The 23,195-nt window shown below is 38.7% G+C and overlaps 1 pseudogene across 1 annotated transcript in view; it reads right to left on the reverse strand.

Annotated features, from left to right (window-relative positions):
• Positions 1-5,239: 5,239 nt before the first annotated feature.
• Positions 5,240-23,195, reverse strand: part of LOC145566523 (ATP-dependent DNA helicase SRS2-like protein At4g25120) — a 33,426-nt pseudogene continuing 15,470 nt past the window's right edge. Inside the window, exons 17-29 of the transcript XR_014095439.1 lie at positions 22,526-22,603; positions 22,194-22,403; positions 21,946-21,984; positions 14,288-14,359; positions 14,095-14,181; positions 13,961-14,017; positions 11,753-11,949; positions 11,438-11,531; positions 10,086-10,136; positions 7,769-7,831; positions 7,565-7,624; positions 6,240-6,302; positions 5,240-5,574 (exon numbers count right to left, since the gene is read on the reverse strand). The product of XR_014095439.1 is annotated as an ATP-dependent DNA helicase SRS2-like protein At4g25120 (transcript). The remainder of the gene's footprint in view (positions 5,575-6,239; positions 6,303-7,564; positions 7,625-7,768; positions 7,832-10,085; positions 10,137-11,437; positions 11,532-11,752; positions 11,950-13,960; positions 14,018-14,094; positions 14,182-14,287; positions 14,360-21,945; positions 21,985-22,193; positions 22,404-22,525; positions 22,604-23,195) is intronic.

A 23,195-nucleotide genomic window follows, 5' to 3' on the forward strand; every position in this document is an offset into this window, starting at 1 on the left:
GCAGACGAATTTATAAAATAAGATAGCATCTGGCCATTGGCCACATAGTTTGAACATTAGCTTAGCCACTAAGTTTTTAACTTAGTTTAATTCATTAGTTGTCCGTCTGTGCATTGCGCAGGCGGTAATTCATCATTACAAATGTATGTATACGAGGTAATTAACAGGTTTGAAAACAAAAAGCAGCTTTATTCATTGATAGGCTTTTCATTTACAAATATTTACAAATCTCAGAAGTAGTACTGTTTCAAGTTGTCTACATTCCAAGTTCTGGGCAGCCGCCTGCCGTCTAGATTTTCCAGGCGGTAGGTACCGTTTCTCACTTCCTCATAAATCCGGTAGGGGCCTTCCCAATTAGGAGTTAGCTTTCCCTGCTCATTGGCCCTACCGGTTGCCTCCTTCTTTCGTAACACAAAGTCCCCAACTTTCAAGGGGCGTTTGTGCACTCTTTTGTTGTAGGCACGAGTAATTCTTAGACGGTAAAGCTCATGGCGCAAGGTGGCATTGCCCCTACGCTCCGGGAGTGAGTCCAATGCTAGCCGCATGGCCTCCCAGTTTGCTTCTTCATCGTATAGCATGACTCGTAGAGTCAGCTCATAATGCTCGATGGGCAAGACGGCTTCAGCACCATAAATCATGAGAAATGGGGTTTCACCGGTTGCCCCTTTTTCAGTTGTCCGGATGGCCCATAGGACATGAATTAACTCTTCAGCCCATAAACCACCGGCTCTTTCAATTTTCTTTTTGATACCGTCTGAGATGAGTTTGTTGAAGGCTTCAGCCTGGCCGTTTGCTTGGGGTCGGCCGACTGATGCAAAACAATGTGAGATCCCTTGATCTCCCAACCAAGTCTTGAGCTGAGGCGTCTCAAACTGAGGGCCATTATCAAACACCATAGACATAGGTACCCCATACCGGATGATGATGTTCTTCCAAATGAAAGAGATGACATCTTTTGTCTTGATGCCTTTGACCGCTTCTGTCTTAACCCACTTGGTGAAATAATCCACAGCCACCAAAATATAGCGCTTTCCGCCTGGCGCAGGTGTATAAGGACCTAGAATGTCCATGCCCCATTTAGCAAACGGGACCGGGCTGTGGATTGCTGTCAGGTCAGTTGCCGGCTGATGGATGAGCTTGCCAATCCTTTGGCAATTATCACATTTTCTGACCATCTCCATGGCGTCTGCCTCAAGAGTGGGCCAAAGTTAACCTTGCCGCCTGGTCTTGACAGCCAGGGATCTGCCGCCTATGTGAGAGGCGCAATATCCCAAGTGCAACTCTTCGAGTACTTCTTTCCCCTTTTCTAAGGTAACGCACTTCAACAAAGGTTTTAGGAAACCCGCCTTGAAGAGCTCTCCGTCTTTCATCTCGAAGTTTGCAGCACGCTTCTTTCATATTGCCGCCTCCTAGGGTGAATCAGGAAGCGTACCGTCTGTACGGTATGCCCGGATGCCATCCATCCAGGTAGAGTTCGGTCAAGCACTCCAATGGGCTCATCGTCAGATATACTCCGTTTTTCCATAACTTCCCAAAAGACTGACCGAGGCGTATCACAGGAGGCGGAGGATGCCAATTTTGATAGAGCATCCGCCTGGTTGTTTTCAGACCTGGGCACTTGACTTAGATGAAATTCTTCAAGTGTCCCGGCCTCAACTTTGACCGCCTGCAAGTATTTGATCATTACCTGATGGGTGGCTTTCATAATCACCATGGTATTGGCTAACGACCAGCTGAGAATCTGAGCAGACGTCAATTTTTGTTGTTCCTGCTGCCTTGCACATGCGAATACCGGCTAGCAAGACTTCATATTCCGCCTCATTGTTGAGGCTGGGAACTTGAATCGTAGTGCGTATTCATATTTATCTCCTTCCGGAGACTGACAGATTATGCCTACACCACAGCCGTTCATAGTAAAACTCCCGTCTACATACACTTTCCAAACCTGATCAAGGTTGTCCGGAGCAACCGGCCTTGTCATTTCGACAATCAAGTCGGCAAACGTCTAACCCTTCACTGCCTTTCTTGGTTCGTAGGTTATTTCAAAACTTTGCATTTCAATAGCCCATTTGAGCATTCTGCCGGATGACTCCAAGGTTGTCACTGGCCGCTTGAGGGGTTGATCTGTATAGATCACAACCGCATATGCCAAGAAGTAAGGCTTTAACTTCTTAACAGCCATGTAGAGGGCAAGACAAAATTTTTCAACCATGAGGTACCGGAGTTCAGCATTTCTGAGAACATGATTAATGAAATAGACCGGGAGCTGAATGCCGTCTCGCTCAGCAAGGAGAACGGCAATGAGGGCATGAATTCCATGAGCTCGTCTCTGGTGACTAAAGCTTGACCTCTTGCCGTCTGGGTTTCTCCGTTCAAGACAAAATTTTTCAACCATGGGGTACCGGAGTTCAGCATTTCTGAGAACATGATTAATGAAATAGACCGGGAGCTGAATGCCGTCTCGCTCAGCAAGGAGAACGGCAATGAGGGCATGAATTTCATGAGCTCGTCTCTGGTGACTAAAGCTTGACCTCTTGCCGTCTGGGTTTCTCCGTTCGGCTGCCCAGGGGGCCTGCTTGTACCCGCCTGGCTGTCCCCTCGTTCCAAGTTATCCCTAGGACGGATGCGCCTTGAAATGAGTGACCCATCTTTGGTCACATATGTTTTGACTTAAGGATCATCATCCTCTTGGTCTGTAAAAACCTCCGGCTGATGATCCTTGGGGTCAGGAGGTGGTACAAACTCTTAAACCATCTTTGAGATACTCTCCCCACAGACGGCGCCAAATGTTTTGGGTGTTTTTGTCCCTCGGGAGAGTTACGGCTCGAAGACTGGTCCGACTATGTCTGTACCTACAAAACAAAGGAGACTCCGGTTGGTTGGAGCTTCGCCTCCGACGATCAAGTTAGAACTCGTAGGAGAATGAAAAAGATATGGAAAGTAAAGTGGGATCCTCTCGGATTCCGAGATCAGGTGTTTTCTCTGATATGAGAGAATGTAGGGTAGGTGTAATAAATGATTGAATGTCCCCCAAAAATGGGGAGATATCTCCCTATTTATAGGGTCATTGGGAAAGGTGTCATCTCTTAGGTCATTCTAACCTAGATTTGGTGGGCTGCGCCGTTTTACAGCGTTCTAGGGACTTGGGCCTTGAATGCCGCAATTCCAGAAGATATATGAGGCTGACACGTGTCAACTGGTAATTGGCCCAAGTGGACTTGTCCAGGCTTGACACGTGGCCCTCTCTGATTGGTCCACATAGATAGGGTATTTTTACCCAAAACAAAACCCATTATTGAGAAGTACAAATGTGCATGTGGGGTTAGAGAGTGATATAGAGAGAGAAAATGTAGTTGGTAATTTTTGAAAAGATATAGAGAGAAGGTGTTGGAAAGTGATGTCAAAAGTACAAAAAAACATAAAAGAAAATGATGATAACTCATCAAAAAGAGAAAATATAGTCAAAAAGTACATTATTTAAAAAAAAAAAATAGACATGTAATTTTGAACCCCCAAAAAAAAAAGTAAGCATGTAATTAAGGGACAGATGGAGTAACTTAAATGAAAAATTAAAGGTAGTGGACATAAAAATAGGGTGCATTTGATTAAATTCAAGAGCCATGAAATCATCCTCGATATAACATAGAAGTTACGAATTCCAATTCAACCATTCAACTAAATCACTATTTGATTTTTCAATCACAAAAACCTCACTCCTATTCTCAGCATTCACGTCTTCTTTGAAGTTATCAGTTAAATTTGAAATCATATACTCCTCCTCAACAATTAGTTGCACGGTTTTCAAGGTCACTTCTTGGTTGACCATCTCTAAGTCACATGAGGATTTGACCTTCATGTGGATCTTCTTGTCACATCTCATCTCAGTTGAACTAAAGGTGATCAAAATTCGGGTCATGCTAGGCCTTAACATGAATCATTATACCCAAACTCGCAAAAAAGAGTAAGGCTTGTTAGGCCAAAGCGGGATATTATGGACGGGTTGACTTTTTAGGCTTGCTCAAACCCACACTTTTGTTGGAATGGAAAAGTTCGAGTTAGCATGTCAGATTATTAATGATTGTCTTTCAATTGAACTCACCATCCTTGTAGGCATTGACAAGACCTTTGGATCATTGGTATCATTGTCTTGTATTTTTCGAAATGTCTTTCATGACTGTCTTTTCCTTCATTCGTAAAAGTCATCTACGAAGCAACATATTATAGAAACTTGAGTTTTAAATAAGACAAGGAGGAAAGCTTTAGAGACGAATTTCTTTTATTTCTATTAGAGATACAGTACAGTAGACAAAAAAATTGAATTTTTTTTTTTTTTTTTTTTTTTAAATAACAAAAAATACTTTGTACAATTTAGTCTTAGTAGCAAAGTGATCAAAAATCAAGCAAGGCCAAGCCTATGCATAAAATTGTGTCCAAACTAACAAAATAGCATCGGGTTTATCGGGTCAAAACGGCCTTTTTGACCTTTTTCGGGCTAGGCTCGAATTTTGAATTAAAAATGCATGTGTACTCTTTGTAGTCTTGTCCAAACCAACACTTTTTTCAAACCGGGTCACATTGAGCTAGTGGGTCAGGCTATTGATTATCACCTTTATTTGGTAGTGATTTTTTGCCCACTTTGTATCGGCTTATACTTCCTCATTGGTAATAATCATTCCAAGTAGAAACACATGTACTTTTTTTTTTTTTTTTTTTTTATTTTTTTATTTTAGGGAACACGTACTTTGTTACTAACATAAATGAACATTTATAACCCTAACAAAGATGTCAATCCCAAATTTATTCAAGCTTCATAAGATCATAGATTCACTGACATGGGTACTATAAAAAAATTATAGTCCCAATACAATTGAACTTTGTTTGGAGCCAATACACATATTTTAATACCAACTAGGTTTTACTAGTCATTAAATGTCTCACAATACTAGAGACTAAGAAGTTCTACAAAGGAGAATGAGAAAGCTCTGAACAGAATTATAGCCTCATAGTCACAAGTAACCTTGATGCAGGATACTATGACTTCAAATTACAGGAAGTTCAACATCTCAGTAGCAAGAAACTCCTTTTATGAGCTCGACGTGATAGTTAATCAGATGCCAGGAGATAGATAAATCATACTTAATGTTAATACCACATAATTATGGAGTTTGCTAAAGTACATAGAGTTTGAATACTACTCTAGTATATTTTGACCCTATACATATTAGAGTTTCAGCTAACATCAAAATTTATTTTCAGAAAAGTTTCCAGTCAAAAAGATACATTCAAGAAACAGGCATGAATGAATTGGCTATCCATACAAATTCACAACAAAAATATGTTATCAAAGATTACAAAAAATTCTTGCTAAACTTCCTAGCACTAAAAGAAAACAATTTAATTTAAAAAAAAAAAAAATCAACGTAAATGCTGCAAAGATTAGGACTTTTACCTGTAAATAAATAAGTGAGTGAATTTTCATAGTCCCTAAAGAGTTTTGTATTGTTCTATTAACCGAGAAGCATGCAGCTTTGATTCAGGGACGATTGTGCAGCCCAAGCTACGCAGATAACCAATCTGGTACATGTTTATAGTAAATGATTAATATTTTAGAATCAAAGAAAACAGATAATTTAACAAATCTAAAATTAGAAAGAATATAGAGACATAGTAAACAATGTACAAGTACAAGAATAGTGTTTAGGATCAACAAAGATGCACTCGCAGATTACATATTACTTCTAGTACAAGAAGGTAAGTGAGCCATGTCGTTTGTCTCCCTTAAAATAGCGTTTACGGTATCATGTATTCACAGCAGCTTAAATACTTGCATGACAAATAAAATCAATCAATTACTGAAAGGCATGTCTCCAGCCTTAGGCAAAGCTTAGCACGTGTTCCTTGCCAAAGTAGAAGCACTACCCTTGGCACCGTAATTACATATCCAACATTTATATAACAATATATGTCGACTTTAAAGCTGGAATTGCATCAAGTATGCTACTGACTACTGAGAAAACAATCAGAAGGTGGAGGACCAAAAGAGCAGAATACATCTTTACTATGATACCCATCACTTCACATGACAAATAAAAGCTATATTTCTATCCAACTATAGTAGAGATGTTATTTGGCTCACACTTCAGCCCCTAGTAAAAATGTGGGAGGCAAGTTCTAAATATATTAAGAGGTGTATATGTCATTATACAGCTAACTTATGCGTCAACACAATAATTTTTTACCTGCTTAGAAGTTGGGGATGATGAACCCATTGCAGTCTCCATCCGCTGTTTCTGGAAATGTTCCTGTTTAAATAATGGACAAATCAATGAAAAGGATGGAATTATAAAATAAAAGATGCAGAACTAAGCACAATTAATACAACCAAACCCAAGAGAACCAGATATCTCACTGGGATTCAGATATCCAAACAAGATGACACAAAAGATCAAGAGCTAGTGAAGCAAGGGGAGCAGGTAATCCTCTATTCCTCTCAGTGCTAAGTCTAAAACAAAATTAGACGATAGCTTTAAAACTGAAGAAGCAACTGCAAGAAAAAATTACACAGGCTTTGCACTGCCTATGAGGCTATGAATTCCCCCCCCCCCCCCCCCTCCCCTCTCTCTCTCTCTCTCCAGCAAGTCGGCAGACAGCAGACAAAGGAGATATAAAGCAAAGTGATAAGAAAATTAATAATTGAAATTTCACTACTACTGCAAGAAAAGCGATCTGGCTCAGGTCCTATTTATCCAACCTGTTCTATCTGTCTTATATACTTCATCCAGTGAAAAGTTGGTGTGTGAAGGAGACCCTGAGGAACCCTACATCGACTAATACTCAGAGTTCAAAAGAGTTTATTTATATTGCCATCTAAACACCAAGCGACCCCATGCATACTAGCTACGATTTTCCTCTTAACCACCAACACATCTAAACCAACATACTTAAGAATAGTAAGATCTACACACGAAACCATTAAGAACAAAGAACATTGGTTCAGGTCCTTTTTGCAATAAGTTTTTGCCAAACATGCCAAAAAAACAAATTTTTTGAACTCAAGCTAGACATCAATAAAATTAGGATTCAGCAAGCTACAAGAAATATGATATTCAGAAAGATTTAAAAGAGAATAGAGCTTATGGATCACATAATTGATTAGTCAATTCACCTAATTTCATTGCAAAACATTCCTTAAGTGTCAATCCCTTTGACTTAGAATTCCCAAAATGAAGCATTATGTATTGTAGAAAGGCAATGCGAGAACAAAATGAATCTTCTTCTAACAGAGTTTCTTCTAAAAGTCCAAAATTAGTATAATTCTAAACATTATGAAATTGATGGATACAAAAAACAATATCTAGGTTAAAATCTTCCTTTGTGAACTGTTCAATCTGCTAAAGTCACTGTCATTCTGTATCTAGGTTAGTAGTGATCTACAGTTTAGATCAATTTATCACAATAACGGAACCTTGTTCACATCATAAAGCATCAAAAGATTGCTACAGTTAATTAAATCAAAATGCAGAAAAGGTTCTCTCATATAAAAGGTACAACAAGAAAGCTCTACCTGTCTTTCCCTTGTCAAATGCACACGTTTCTCAGATGGTATCTGCTCCCACTTTATAACCTAGTATCAAACATTGTAGAGAGAAAAAAAGGCGTAAAGAAAACAAAGTAACAAAGAATGGATCTTTTATAAATAAAAACAGCTTAGCTCTCCTCTTACACCCCCAGAAGCCCCACCCAGCTACAAAGAAACAAAGGAGCTTACATAGTTAGCAAATTGAAATGCTTCTTCACATTTCAGGAACGACTTCAATGCAACCAAAATATCCTGCAAAACGTGATAAACTTAAAGTCAGATCCCCAAGGCCAACAATAGTGGATCAATTCATAGTCAAACACCCATGTAATTCAAGTAAGGCATGCAGTTGTCATATGGAAATAAAGAGCTAGGAAATGCAGAAATTCTTCAGGATAAGAAACCAGGCAAGTAATGCACACAGGGATATATAACTTTTTTTCTATTGATCAAGAATTTTGAGAAGATAAATAGCACAAGAAGAAACAAGAAATTGTGGATAGAGAATTAGAGGATACTTAAATATATAAGAATAAATCAGTAAATTGAGGCCGTAATATGACCATGCACACCCACGTACACTAACACTCAACATACATAAGCTGCATCAAAATTCAATTGTCATCTGCTAATGGGTCAAAAAAATTTTCAACTATGCTAATGACTGTGCGTAGATTAATAGAATACTAATGCAATAACTATTCAATGAAGAGTAATGATGAGTCATAGCACAAATCCTGTACAAAGATTTTAAAAAAAAAAAAATCAAAAAATGGCTATCTAAACACAACAAATATTTTGTTTGGCACAAGCTAGTGGGTGTCTTTCCTAAATATTATTATAGGAGCCCTTATGGCCAATCACACGAGAAATTAAAGCTAAGACATCCTAATTGAATACTAAACTTAAGATAATACAAGCAGATGTTGGCCACTGAAATTTATTCCTCATAATTAGTTTAGGAAAATTTGACTTTTGCTACCAATAAAATGCACCACTTTGATTTTTGCTAACCATCTGCTCCTTCCGTTTATAAATAATTGCTCCACTTTCTATTTTCGGCCGTTTTTAAATACCTGCTCTATTTCCTTATTTGACAAGTTTTTATAGTATTTAATTCATTTCTCTCAACTAGTGGGACCCAATATAATTATATTTTATTACCTTTAGATTCCCTCTTCTCAAATTTACCTTTAACTAACCCCACTACCTCCATATTTTATTATTTTCTCAAATTTCTCCTAAATATCCGTGCATGGAGAAATGGAGCAAGTATTTAAAAATGGAGGGAGTAAAATTCTATTTTAATTTACTACCAACCAAAACCTAAAAATATAGGTTTTGCTACCACTTAACAATTCTGTTACTATTTCCATTTGTGGGGCCCACTCATTTATCTCCTTCCATTTTCTTCTTCTTCTCTTTCCACGAACCTCCTCACAGCATCCCAAATTCCCACCCATTCTCCGGCGACACCACCCACTCCCCGGCAACCCCCACCACGCAATCATCAACACCAATCATTACCATCAATGGGCAACATCCTCACCAAGCACCAAGTAATCTCAACCATTAGATTAATTAAAGGAATTGCAACCTCGAATTGAAATAATTCGATGATAGTGGAGCGATCGCTTGATTACAAGAAGCATCTGCTTCAAATCCCAATGGATTTTTGAGTTGTAAATGAAGGCTTGCTGGCTCCTTGGTGTTGGAGGTTCGGCGATTATTGTTGGTGTTTAATGGCTGCCGGCGGCAATGAGATTGAACGATAAGATGTGGTGCGATGGTGATCGTGGTCAATGTGGGTGGTGTTGTTTTTAGGATGTGCGGGAGGAGCAGGAGTTGTGGGGTTGGAATAAGGGCAGCACCACTGATTGCAGTGGCTAGGCTGCTGCTTGGTTTGAATAGGTGGTGCGAGGTAGAGTTGGTTGGGGGAGCTACAACGTGATGCTGCTGTAGGTTTGTGGGGTGGCTGTGCGCAGGGAGCAAGAGAGTTATTAGTGGATTTGTGTGGGTGAAGGTGTGGAGAAGGTTAATAAATATGTGGGATGGAGGTTAAGGTGACAGCAGAAAGGAGGAATAAGTGGGACCCCACAAACGCAAAATAGTAACGGAACTGTTAAGTGGTATAAAAACCTAGTTTTTTTAAGTTTTGGGTGGTAGTAAAATAAAACAAAATTTTAGATAGGTAGCAAAAATCAAAGTGGTGCATTTTAGTAGTAGCAAAAGGCAAATTTTCCATTAGTTTATACACATTACAACCAAACACTGGCATATATTTCTATCTTCAGTAAAGTGAAATCCCATTTTCCATCTTGGATGCAATTAAACTTCACTACCCAATGATAGGTGCTTCCTAATTCTCCAATTCTAAACAGCCATAACTAGATACAAACAAAAAAGCCACTCCACAATGCTAGAATAGAAATTTAATTGAAGGGAAAGAAAAGTAAGGCAATCTTAGGATGGTTACATGAATGAGAAGATTATATGATCAGCATACCTTGTTATTCCCTTTCTTGATATTCAAACGTTCATTGATAACAAAGTTCACCTACAAGCAATGAAAAACCTTAAGTCAATAAACATTAAGGCTAGCATATCAACTTTCAATGAAGAAAAATTAAATGTAATACGTTGTCCCCAAATAAAAGCCTCGTTTGTCTGTAACACAAGTTTTTTAGGAAAGTGACTAAATAAAATAAGATAGTGGGGTTTAGTGAAGATGAAAGGAAGATAATGGTGTTTGATTGATTAAGAGTGTATAGATAAAAAAGAAGATAGTGGGATTTGGTTGGTCAAAAAAGAAAACAAAAGAAAAATAAATAAATAAAAAGATGAAATGGGACATTAAGAGACAATGGTTTTTTGGGTGAAATGGGACTTTTATTTGGAGACTAAGGGCATACATAACTTTCAAGATCTAGGTTATTTACAAAAATCACTGCGTATATAAAAACAACACAATCTAGTCAAAAAAAAAAAAAAAAAAAAAAAAATTTACAAGAAACTTGAAGTATAGGAGTACAAAGTACAAAATTAAAGGCTTATATATTGTGTTGGATGAAACTTCCCTAGTATTAGCCTATCTTTTCCAACCTACAAATATCTTCAAGGTGCAAATGTAATTATTTTATCATCAAAATTATTCATCAACAAAAAAAAAATGTGGATGTTCATTTTACAAAGTTTATCAATGCTATTCTATAAATTGGTATCTCATATAAAACCAATAAATATATTGAATATAACAGGTTGATGAATTTGCAAGGTTGTATCCCAAAAGTCGACATGGCATGTCATGTGCACACTGGAGAACTTATTCCGAATCCACATATATAATGCATCTTACTAGGCAAGCTAAACAATTTATTCCATAGTGATTTCCAAAACCAAACCACTATAGCAAAGACAGTATGAAATTACATATCGCATTTTTAATCAAAATCGATGCTGACAAGGATGCATACATTTTCCATTTTCCAGTGTTGCTGTTTTTTAAAGTATTTTTAGCTCAACAAATTGCATATCCTATGACAACAACAAACCCTAAACAAAATCCCAGCATTTATGCAAAGTTGGGAAGGAAACATTTTCAATAAATGGGTAATGATAAATGGGAAAATAGAGGTAAAAACACCTAAACAAACTAAAAACGCAACAGCAATAACAGATCCTTTCATTGCACACTGATGTTTGAAAACAGCCCACAAGTTAGTTCCAATTTATAATTTGGACCTTGAATCATCCTAGTGTACTGTCAAAGTATCAAGGATTGTTATCCTTGATGAGCTATAATTAGTCGATGTCATATCTAGTGACCAAAAAGTAATATTCTTTGTTTCAAAACATTACCTTGTCAAGTAGCCTCTTAGGATCTTGAAAAGCCTTTTTCTTGGCCCATTGATGAAATATTCGTGAAACCAGTGCTCGGTCTTCAACATTGAACCTGTAAACAAGTAATATTAGAATAGATTACAAAGATAAATTCAATAATAATAATAATAATAAAACCTAAGACATCAAATGCACCATTATAAAATGAACAATTACCACAACAACAATAACAAAGCCTTAGTCCCAAAATGATTTGGGGTCAGCTAACATGAATCGTCATAACAGACCGTCTGATATAGAAAAAGGGACATAAAAGTGCCATTGGGAAATTACTTTTTCAAGAAACTGTTTCCACTTAATGCTTCTATATTTATCAAATCTTCTGAGGCTTCTATATTTCTTAAATCTTCCGATGCTTTGTCTATCTTGCCGCTAGGAGAATCATTTCCTATTACAGCTTCCCATGGCTCCATAGCTTCAGACTCGATTTTGACAGATAGTTCTTTATTTACAGATAAATTCAAGTCTGCCTGCAAAAACAGAAACATTGCATGCAGCTTCTGAGTTTTGTATCTCCAATAAAGCAAAAGTTACTGGAAACACGGCAATAGTATAGTAAGTTTAAAGAAGCTTGAACATAAACCGAGATACATACTGTGTTCCTGTTAGTGATTACAATTTGCCTTTGTTACCAGCTATTGACTGTTTCTTATTCTTTTTTCCAAGAGCTGTCACATTGTCGAGCTGATTAATAAATTAGAATAAATTATACTTTACGTTCTTGGTTTATTCTAGTTCACATGGCATGCAGCCATGGATGTGTGCCAAGTTACTCTGACACTTCCTTTCACCTTAATTACCCATGTCAGATTATTAATATTTGATACTCAAAAATGGGTATGGACCTTTAACACTTAACACTACATTTTGGACAAATTAAAAGGAAGCTTTCCTACAGGTAGCAGAGTTTAATTATTGAACACAGACCCTTCGGCTCCTAAGTGATAAAAAAAAAAGAAGATGAGTTCTTTCTTTTTTGATTACCTACGTAGCGTATGTATAAGACCGAATCTGTTTGACTTCTAAAATGGATTACTAATCCTTAACTTTGCGAGGAATCCTTCATCAGTGGTTGCGAATGACTTATTTTTTCAATCTTTTCGGTCTTGGTTCCATAGGAGCAAGTCAGAAAGATTGAAAAAAAGAACCATCTGATTTGATTAGTTCTCAATATCCATGAAATGATCATCTTAGGGTGATCCAACAGAAGTGGTAAGCCCTTCCCTTTGTGATGCCCATGCTGATGACTACAAAAATAAATAAATAAAATTCCTAGGCGGCATCCAAATCCTATAGGTGGACAGCAAATAACTATGCTCACAGAGGAAAAGACACACAGTTTATAGATTTTATACAAGAAAGCACCATGATACCAGTTATACAATTTTTAAGGTAAATCTGCTGCACAAGAAAAAGCCACAAAGTTGACTCCCTTACAAACAAAAGCCACTTTCATAGATAACATCACATCATCACACCGTGAGACTGGACAAGCAAATTTAGTATTTCAAGCCTCCCGATTGATAGCTTGGTATCTCAATTTATTCTTAAGGGCTGGCACTACTAAGAACTCCTGCAGCTTAGCAGAAAAGCTGTTCCTGATTCTACTTTCCATCATATCATATATTACAAAATCATATCAAGAAGCGAAAAACAATTATATAACATAGACTCCCTCTCCTGCTATCTCATAAAAATGACTAATTTGACTGTTTAAAAACATTTAAAATACTAGGGTGGGTAACGCGCGCGATGCGCAAGCCATAGCTAGTAATATTCGGAAAGGTCTTTCGGTTTAATTTTACATCACAAATTTAGTTGTTAGAAGTATTAATGAGGGAAAATATGTAAACAAATATTTTTAGGGATATAAGGGTATAAATGTTCACACACTATACGTAAGAGTTTAAAAAGTAGCTAATTAACATTAATGGGGGCAATTAAATAAATAAACACTTTAAAGGATATTATTGTCTAAGCACTATTCATAAGAGTTACCTCATACTTTTTAAAAGGTAGGGATATCAGTGTATCACATGAGTTTGCACCTTTTATACCCATGCCAAAACTACCCAGCATTTTTTAAGTTACTGTTTCAACTGAACTGTGCATCAAATCATTAACAAAACAGACAACATAATATGGGAATTTGGTGAAATGAAGGTATCCACATAATAATACTTTTGTAAGGGCTGTGCTAATTGAGTAATTGAAACATCAGATGGACAGGGTAGTAATTACAACAAAAGAAAAACGAAAAAAAAAATAAAAAATGGGGAGAAAAGTATAAAAGACTGTGGAATTAGAGACCATTGCTAATGTATTATTTACAACTCTTACATTAGAGGGCTAAGCATAGGTAATATTGTCATCCTTCAAACACACAAGCCACCAGAGGTACTAGATATTTTAAAAGCTAACAGCGGGAACTAATATAGCATTCCATATCTGTCTCTAGCACAGAAATAAACACTGATATACCTGAACCTCCAGTAGATGCGTTGGAATCTCTTGAAAAAAACGAGAAGGATGAAGCACCTGAAATTAAATTCAATGTTGTCAAAATCTGGGAGTATGAAACTCCAAAGAAAGAATGCACTTTTCTAAATAATGACCTGCCAGTTTGAGTCCATTGTCACATACAACATAAAAAGCTTTTTTCGAGCACGAGTCATAGCCACATACAATAGACGCCGTTCTTCCTGCAATTTGCAGATCAAGCAGAACCTTACAAGTTAGGATTTTATAGTTCTCAACTGATTCATGGCAATAAGCATTGCAAAAACTTTGAAGTACAAGGGTGCCCACCTCAAGAGAATTTCCATGTTCCGTAGCAACACCATTATGCTCATGTAACAGTGGAATCTCCGAATCATTTGCCTGGAATGCAGATTAAGATTTATTTACCGACTTTTCCAAAGAAACAGCATGCATATCTATATGGAAAAATACAAGATATAATACATTTTGCAGAACAAAGAACTAACATAAACTTTAAATTAAACAGTTGAGCCAAACTATTAATCGGAAGCCTTAATATCCAGCAAAACTGGCTGTTAATATAGTTAAGCTTGAAGCAGCCAAATTTCCAGCTCAAGTAGATAATAAAACAATTCTCTATATAGTCCAGTGCATTAAGCCAATAACATTATCTAAGAAATGTCAATTTATGCTTGTTAATGATATTGAGGCTTACAAAACACAAAAATTGAAGATTTTACAATTTAATAGCTCGTCACTTCAAAAACATATGAAAAAACTTCCTTGGACTTCAATTGAACACTATTCTGTTGTTGAGATCATGGTCAAATTCAGGAGAGCACCAGGTTATGTGGGTTTGATGATTGTAGGTACATGTCTCTTGAAATATCAGTGAATCAGTTTATTTCGCACTCCCTTCGGGCTTTTTTTTCCAATTCAGTGCATTGGCTTTTCTTGGGACTGAGGCTTTGTAGGTGGTGTTGTTGTTGTGCATCAGTTTGACCGGGAAATAGTTTTAGTATGGTGATTTAAATGTAATAAAACATTTTATTAGTGGAGTTTGTTGGGAATAAAAAAATTAATATTCCGTTCATGTTTTATTAAGTGTTACACTTTGACTTTTATCATTATCACATAATGGTTTTGACTTGATTAATTTACTAATTTTTAAAAGAAAACAAATCAGTGTTACACTTGCTAGCACCAAATGTTAAGCTTGAAGCAACCAAATTTCCAGCTCAAGAGGTTACCATAGTTCAATCGAGAACTATGACACTCGGATAGTCATGGTATCAAACTACAATGTGCCCAGCCGTATGAGACTTATGTTGCTTTACTTAGCTTGCTCCCCATGCGAAGCTAAGCATGTAAAGTCAAACGCTTGTGCTGTTGGGTACCATCGGGAAGGGTTTATTGCCTTATATCAGCACAATTCCTTCGACATCCCCACCAAGCGCTTTAAGAATTGGGCCGCCCAGTTCCAACTGCCAACTTCATAGGGCATCCCCTATTTCAGTTGGAATTCCCGAAATTTTAGTGTTGTTCGCAAGAAACTTTGCTTTTAAGAACTTACAGCCCACATCCCGCATTATCAAAATTGCATAGCTTTCAGGTTGGAATTAAAAATTAGAGTGGCACCTTGATCTATTGATCACCCTCGTGCACACATCCGACTTAAATCAGTTCGTCAATTAAGCTAATGAATTAGTTATAACGCACTACGACTATGAAAACAAGCAATGTAATAAAACTAAAAGCTTAACTTCTCATTAATACGATATAATTTACAATGATGCGTATTTGCATATAAGCAACAAATAAAACCCAACAAAACATAAAAACATAGATAAGCAACAACAAGACTATACTTAAATCCATAAAGGTTTAACCTCAAGGGGCAAAGAGACCAAACTGAGGTTTGAGACGAGCATACTTTGGGGTAGTCGGGTTGTATTAAGGCAATGGAACCTCCATGTTTCCGTCATCATAACTGAAACAATAGCCTTTCCAACAAGCCAAGTCATTGGACTTGGCCCCAGCAGCATCCTCTCCTTCATCTTCGGAGGCAAGAAAGGTTAATCACTTTTAGGCCGCCATCATAATGACATTGACTGCCTTATCTAACTACCTTTCCTCTTAACTAGCACCTCAATATCCCTGTTCACCTACACTAAAGACTCCTAGAAACGTTAGTATGGGTGCTTTCAGCGACAGATTGGACAAAATGCTCCACTCCCACCCCTGGGGAAGGGACATGTGAGATGAAGTTGCTACTAACATCCTACACCCTATTGCACCACTTTTCCATTAATTTGGCTTGTCAATCATCCATCTTGAACATCTCGTCAACCTTAACTTGGTTTCACCACGAGGTTTCTTGAACCCAAGTTTCCCATGGTTCTCCTTCACAAAGGACTTCAGTTGGTTAAGAGAGATAACCGAGGATCACTAGAGTACAACACCTCACCAGCAAGATCCCCTAGGTAAGTAATCCCCCTAGCATACAAAGGATCATCTTCAAGTAAATCTTCAAACTCCTTGATAGGGTGAGGGGTGCTTGTCCTCACAGGAGGCACAAAAGCACTTTGCTCACTAGCAGCAGCACAAGGGCGGGGAGGCTAGTTGGCATTGGTATTGCTCGATACTCCCTTAAGGATATCCCAAGTGAACGTGAGCTTTCCAACGGTGGGGTTTGTAAGTCCATGACAGCTTTCCTAAACGAGATAGTGGCCGCATCTTAGTGTGTAAACTTTGAGTGCATCTTTGCCTTTCCAACATGCCGGACCAAACTGTCATGGGATATTTTTGAACTAACTTTTTTTTTCTAAGTTAAGGACCTTAGAGGTACCTATGATGGCGCCTAGACAAAGTCTACAACACTCGAAGAATAAGGAACACGCACAGAAGTAAGTGAAGCACACAAACACAAGTACAAGTAGGAATACTTTATGAATTCATGGCACACCAATACAACAATGAGTTTCTCTCTCTAGAGCTCCAGCAAATGAATGTCTTCGCCAATTTATATGCACTAACTACATCCTATTCAATTAGGATAACAGCCCACTACACCCATGATCTAAAGAATTTCCCACATGGTTATTTGGATGCATCTGGACTTCTCCACATACCAAGGGAAGTTACTTAGGACCCAGATCAAAGGTATGGGAACCCTTAATGACCTTTATAGGTCATTGATGCGCTAGCTTGGCTTGAGGCCAGCGTAGTAAGCAAGCAAGATAGCTTGTATGCTCAAGGCAATAGAGTGAACAAGAGTTAGAATCTTTAAAGGTATGCCATGTGGATGATATTTTGATCGGGTAGGATGAGTTTTTGGTTGCTCAAGCTTGGATGACTATCGAAGTCAAACAGTTGTGGAGGATCCACAAGTTTTGCTGCTAGCAACACCATCATTGATTATATGCAAATCACCTTGAAAAATGCTCACTGTATGAGTGATTTGGGATATCAAAAGAGTGGTCTTGACTACGATAACAAAATACTACAGTGCTAATTAGGGAACGTTGCTAAGATCAGATGATGGATTGTTCGAGTGATAGTATACAAGGGCTTTGAGCAACAAAGTAATCCCAGGCACCACGAGCATTATTATAACTTGAGTGGTCAACTTTGAGGGAAAGTTCAGGAATCACTCCAAAATGTTCACAATCGGTGGGACAAGATGAGACCTTACTACCACGGTACCACCAATTCCCATGAAAAGATGAGAAGTGCTGAGCCCCCAACAAGAGAGAGAAAGCATGGTAGAAATTACTCAAAAATAAGTGGGTCTATTGACCAATAATCAATGTAAATGATTGTGAGTTGGTTAGGGAGCAATGAAGATTGTTGCCGACAACATTGAGGTTAGCAAATAACTAATGGAAGTCTTGGTGACATGGCTTGCATGTGAATCCCTAGGCACATGAGCGCTTCCAAGCAAGTGGAAGGCGAGGGTATGCCATCACTTCGGCCCAAAGAAGTGTTAACCCGACCGAGGGGTAACCTTTGGGAGTGATGTAAATCATCTTACAAGAGTCTCCATAAGGATGGAGCAACCCTATGAGATTGCCTTCGTATAAAACGAAAGCAAGTCCAAGGAATCTCGTGCCAGCTTTATAAGGGAATATTTAACAAGGGTTTTTGAGGATCTATGATGTTGCCTAGTGCATATTGGAAGCTATGGGATAGCTCAACATCATGACAATAAGGCAAGTCGTGATGGGCACGACAATTCCCGAGTAAGGGAAAAATAAAGTCCAAGCTAAAGAGAAAATGGGTGGAGCCCGGATTAAGTGAAGGCATTGTGCTTGGGGAAGCATAGATCAAGTGAGGATCTACCTTTTTAATCTTTGACGAGGGCGTCAACCTCATTTAGTGGGGAAGGTTTGTTACGGTCACTTAGGTGGACCTAGGCAAGGGCAATGACCATCCCGCATAGGCACGCAAGGCTTTTGGGACTCACTTTCCTACGCGAGCAAGTGTATGCTCGGTTCAAGAAGAACGAGCCAACTGAGGCTAAAGCAACTCACAATCATGTCTAAGGCTTGTGAGATAGTAAGGAATAACCCCATTTGCTTAAATCTTGGTGCTAGCAAGTGCTTAGCGAACTAGGCCTGGCTTGTGGCTAGCACGCGCGCGCGCACTAAAAGAACCTCAAAGTGTTTTGATGAGCAAAACTCCATAACAACCTTTGGTATTGATTGAAGGGACTTATTAGAATCCTAATAGATCGGGAACCCATTATTGTGTTATTGTCAGTTGTGTGTTTACTAGGTTTACTAGGCCAAAACAAAATAAAGCTCCATAGGGGCGAGTGCTCACTCAAGGGTCAAACGCTAAGCAAGGGGTGGCCCTATGGCTAGTAGTCTTGGGCATAATCTTGGACATAGGAAGGCCTATGGGGACTATAGCACATAAGGATGGCTAAGGTGAACACTCGACATGACAAACCAACTTGATGGTCTCGACTAAGGGGCACGTGGGCGGACTAGCCTAGCCAATGGCTTAGTACGATGCATGCTAGCCCGACGGAGTGTGGTTTGATGTAGGGATGTGCTTGGGATCATGTAAGGAAGTCTCTACAGTCACTACTATAGCGGAGACTGCGGAGGCTCCCCCATAGAGGAGCAAGCACAACCTAGTCAACGATGACTACGGTCCCTATGGTGGAACCATGGACTTACGTGGCCATGGGGTAGTTGCTAAATAAGAGCCTTGGCAAAATAGAATGGTGGAACCATGAACACCTTTAACGGACCACGATAGTAGGGATTCCTTGATGGTTAACTCAAGCATCGAAATAGCATATGGTTGCCTTGATTCTAGGGTGGGCCGAGTTGTGGAGATAGTGGGCGGTTATGGTAACCACCCACATTGCACCACTCTCCCTTAAATATAAGGACGGATGTGCTAAGGTGGCACGTGACTAAGAATGGTTTCTAAAATATAAGATCATGATGTTAGTGGGTTAAGTAACAGTTACCTTAATCGGAATCTTGACCAAAGTCAATTCGAAATACGGTTAAGCCAATACTAAGGTAGTTCCTATAAAATAAGAGCACCAAAGTAGTGGGACATTGCCTAGAACGTGGGTAGTTATTTTGATAGAGGAATGTCACGACATTTAGCAATTACGACACTTACTAAGTGTAACTAGAAAATAGGAGCACTAAGGGGGATTGGGTAGTTATGCTGATTGAGTAGCTTGGCACCACATAGGCAGCTGATGCATGCCTTCTAAAATGTAGAAGCATGGCATAGTGGGACTCGACGATTACCTAATGGTTATGGAATCATGCTAAGCGTGACTAACTTCCCTTGGTACGTGGACAAGTCCAGATGCATGCAAATAACCATGCAAGTAGTGGGCAGTTACTTAGATCATGGGTGTAATGGGCGTAATGGGTAGTTATTCTAACTGACTATGATGTAGTCGGTGCCTATAAATAGGCAAAGGCATTCATTTGCTGAAAAATGAAGAGAGAATTCTCGGAGCTCTTTAGAGAGAGAAACTCTTTGTATTGGTGTGCCATACATTAATAAAGTATTCCTACTTGTGCTTGTGTTTGTGTACTTTCTTACTTGTGTGCGTGATCCTTATTCTATGAGAGTTGTTAGGCTGGTTTAGACTTTGTCTAGGCCCATAAAGGGAACCTCTAAGAAAAAAAAAGTTAATCAACAAAAATCCCGTGACAATTTGGTCCGATGTGCCGAAAAGGCAAAGATCCCCTCAAAGTCTACACACTAAGATGAGGCAACCATCTCATTTAGGAAAGTCGTCATGGATTGTTACAAACCCTACTGTTAGGAAGCTCATGTCCACTCGGGATATCCCTAAGGGAGTATCAAGCAATGCAGTGCCAACGAGCCTCCCCGCCCTTGTAATGCTAGTGAGCAAAGTGCTTTTATGCCTCCTTCGAGGACAAGCACCACTTAGCCTACCAAGGAGTTGGAAGATTTACTTAATGATGATCCTTTGTAAGCTAGGGTGATGACTTACCTTAGGGATCTTGCTGGTGACGTGATGTACTCCAATGATCCTTGGTTGTCTCTTAACCACTTGAAGTCCCTTGTCAAGGAGAACTGTGGGAAACTTGGGTTCAACCCTAAGGACCCTTAGACCTCGTGGTGGAACCCATTTAAGGCTGACGAGATGTTCGAGATGGATGATTGACAAGTCGAAGTAATTGATAAGTGGTGCAATAGGGTATAGGATGTTAGTAGCAACTTCATCTCACACGTCCCTTCCCCAAGGGAGTGGAGCATTTTGTCCAATCCACTGCCTAAAGCACCCATACTAACGTTTCTAATGCATGTGGTTGCCTCGAGGAGTCTCCAATGTAGGTGAACAGGGATAGTGAGGTGCCAGTTAAGAGGACAAGGGAGTTGGCAAAGGCAATCAATGTAATCAAGGTAACAACCAAGGCTGTGGAAGTGATTGACCTCTAGGATGAAAGAGCGGATGTTGTTGGGGCCATGTTCATGTTTGATTGACTCGGCTAGTTGGAAAGGTTATCGTTCAGTTATTATGAGAGAAACATGGTGGTTCTATCGCCTTAATACTACCCGACTACCCAAAGTATGCTCGTCTGAAACCTCATTTTGGCTTCTTTACCCCTTGAAGTTTGAGGATATCTTTTGTGGATTTATGTTTATTGTCTAGTTTGATGATATCAGGTCGGGACATAGGCCATTTTTTCAACTACCCGAAGATCTGAGTACCCGCATTTTCGGGTACCCGAAAAGTCGGGTACGATCTGAACACCCCTAGTTGGAATCGGGGTTTACGACCAATTCTTGAAGCGCTTGGTGGGGATGTCTAAGGAATTGTGCTGATAAACGGTAACAAACCCTTCCCGATGGAACCTTATAGCATAAGCGTTTAACTTTACACGCTTAGCTTCGCATGGGGAGTAAGCTAAGTGAAGCAAAACAAGTCCCAAACGGCTAGGCACATGGTTGTTTGTACCATGACTATCTCAATGTCATAGTTCTCGTCCTTCTCGATCAAACCATGGGAATCTCTTTGAATAGAGAGGACTGCATTAAGCATCCGAGCAACTAGTGTGTTGCACCCATGCTAGACGTGGAGTATGGAGCAAAGGAGGAAATAATCCTCATTGCGGATTACCCTTGTGAAGGATCAACTGATACATGGATAACCCTTGATGACCTTTATAGGTTAGTGATGCGAAGGAGAGAGAGATATGAAGAAAAGAAGGGGGGGAAGTGATGCACTTGAATAAAAACGGTTGATTTAGGAAAGCAGAGCACTTATAAAAAAATGGAAAGAGAATTTAATTAATAGATGGGCTCCAAAACCATAAGTGAATCTATAATATGCATAACCTTTTGCAAATGACAAAATTCTATACTAAGAAGTTGACTAGACTCATAATCTAACATAGACATTCTTTTTAATGAAGGCACATACAACCACTCACTCCGTAGGTGATTATGCCAAAATATACATATTAAATTACCTTGACTATGAACACAATGTCCCATTCCAAGCCTTTTGACTGCAAAATACACAAGGATAAAATAATGTGTAAGAGATTCTTGTTTTTACAATATACCACTATGGAACCAAATCACAAAACATATAGCAGGTGATAGCAGACTATGCAAACTAAATTCTTCTTTCTTATCTGCATCTTTTGTCACCAATGGCGGTGTGAAATGTAAAGAGAACAGAGTGCTTTTCTCAACATTAAAACATGGAAATAACCTGATGAATGGTACTCAATGTGACTGAATCTAGATTATCTTGTCTCCTTGAGCGAAAATTTTCCTTCTCCCTTTCAGATATATAGTCCACAAAAGCCTGAAGAACGTGAATACAACCTTTGTTTTCCACAATATCATCCAGTACAGTTTTTCTTGGAACAGATTGTGATGATAAAAAATCATTCACATCATCTAGTAAGTATTGAAGCACCTGCAACATGGCAGACAAACACAATCAGCAATTAATATTGGAAACCTATTTTCAAAGAATAAAGAGGTTTGCTGTTTAAAATGCAATATGTTTCCTCTGATCCTTATATAGCACACGCTTACAGATCTGAGATCATTGTCTTCATTCAGTAGTTTCCCTCCATCAACACTAATTACTGCCCGCTGTTCAAGAAGGTATTTCTGTGACAATAAAATATCAGAGCAATAAGCAAATAGTGTGAGGATTGGAAATACTTTCTCATACATAATTACATGTCAATACACATAATATTTCCTCCGTTATTTATAACAACAATTGCCTTCATGGAAGATTCACATTAATGGTAACAATCCTCTCATGGGAAGCACTTCAGACCTGAAGTTAGACCTTGCCCTAGTTTATTTGCCTCTCTCTCTTCTTTTTTTCATCTAATCACAAGAGTAAAGTTGGGCCACAAGGTTGGGTCACCTATATGGTGGGCCTACCCTTTTTCGATTTCTTAATCTTTGTGCCCAACCCAATTGGTGCAATTAATACAGAACGGAGTTATTACATATCAATAAAGCAATGCAAGTCACAAGATCTTAAATTCTTCTCTCATTAGACCAACAAAAGCTCGTATTACAAAGAATATATTTGTGGTTATGCCTAACATTGGTGAAATTCTCATTTGTATCTATTCAACATGCTAGGAAATGTAAGGAGAGCTCATCAAGCATTGCTATGCATAATTGTTTTCACATTTTGCAAGTAATTCCTAAGATAAAAACTTTACTGGTGCATAATAAGTTC

This window comes from Chenopodium album, chromosome 11, assembly GCF_948465745.1.
Source record: "Chenopodium album chromosome 11, dcCheAlbu1.1, whole genome shotgun sequence".
Lineage (NCBI taxonomy): Eukaryota > Viridiplantae > Streptophyta > Magnoliopsida > Caryophyllales > Amaranthaceae > Chenopodium > Chenopodium album.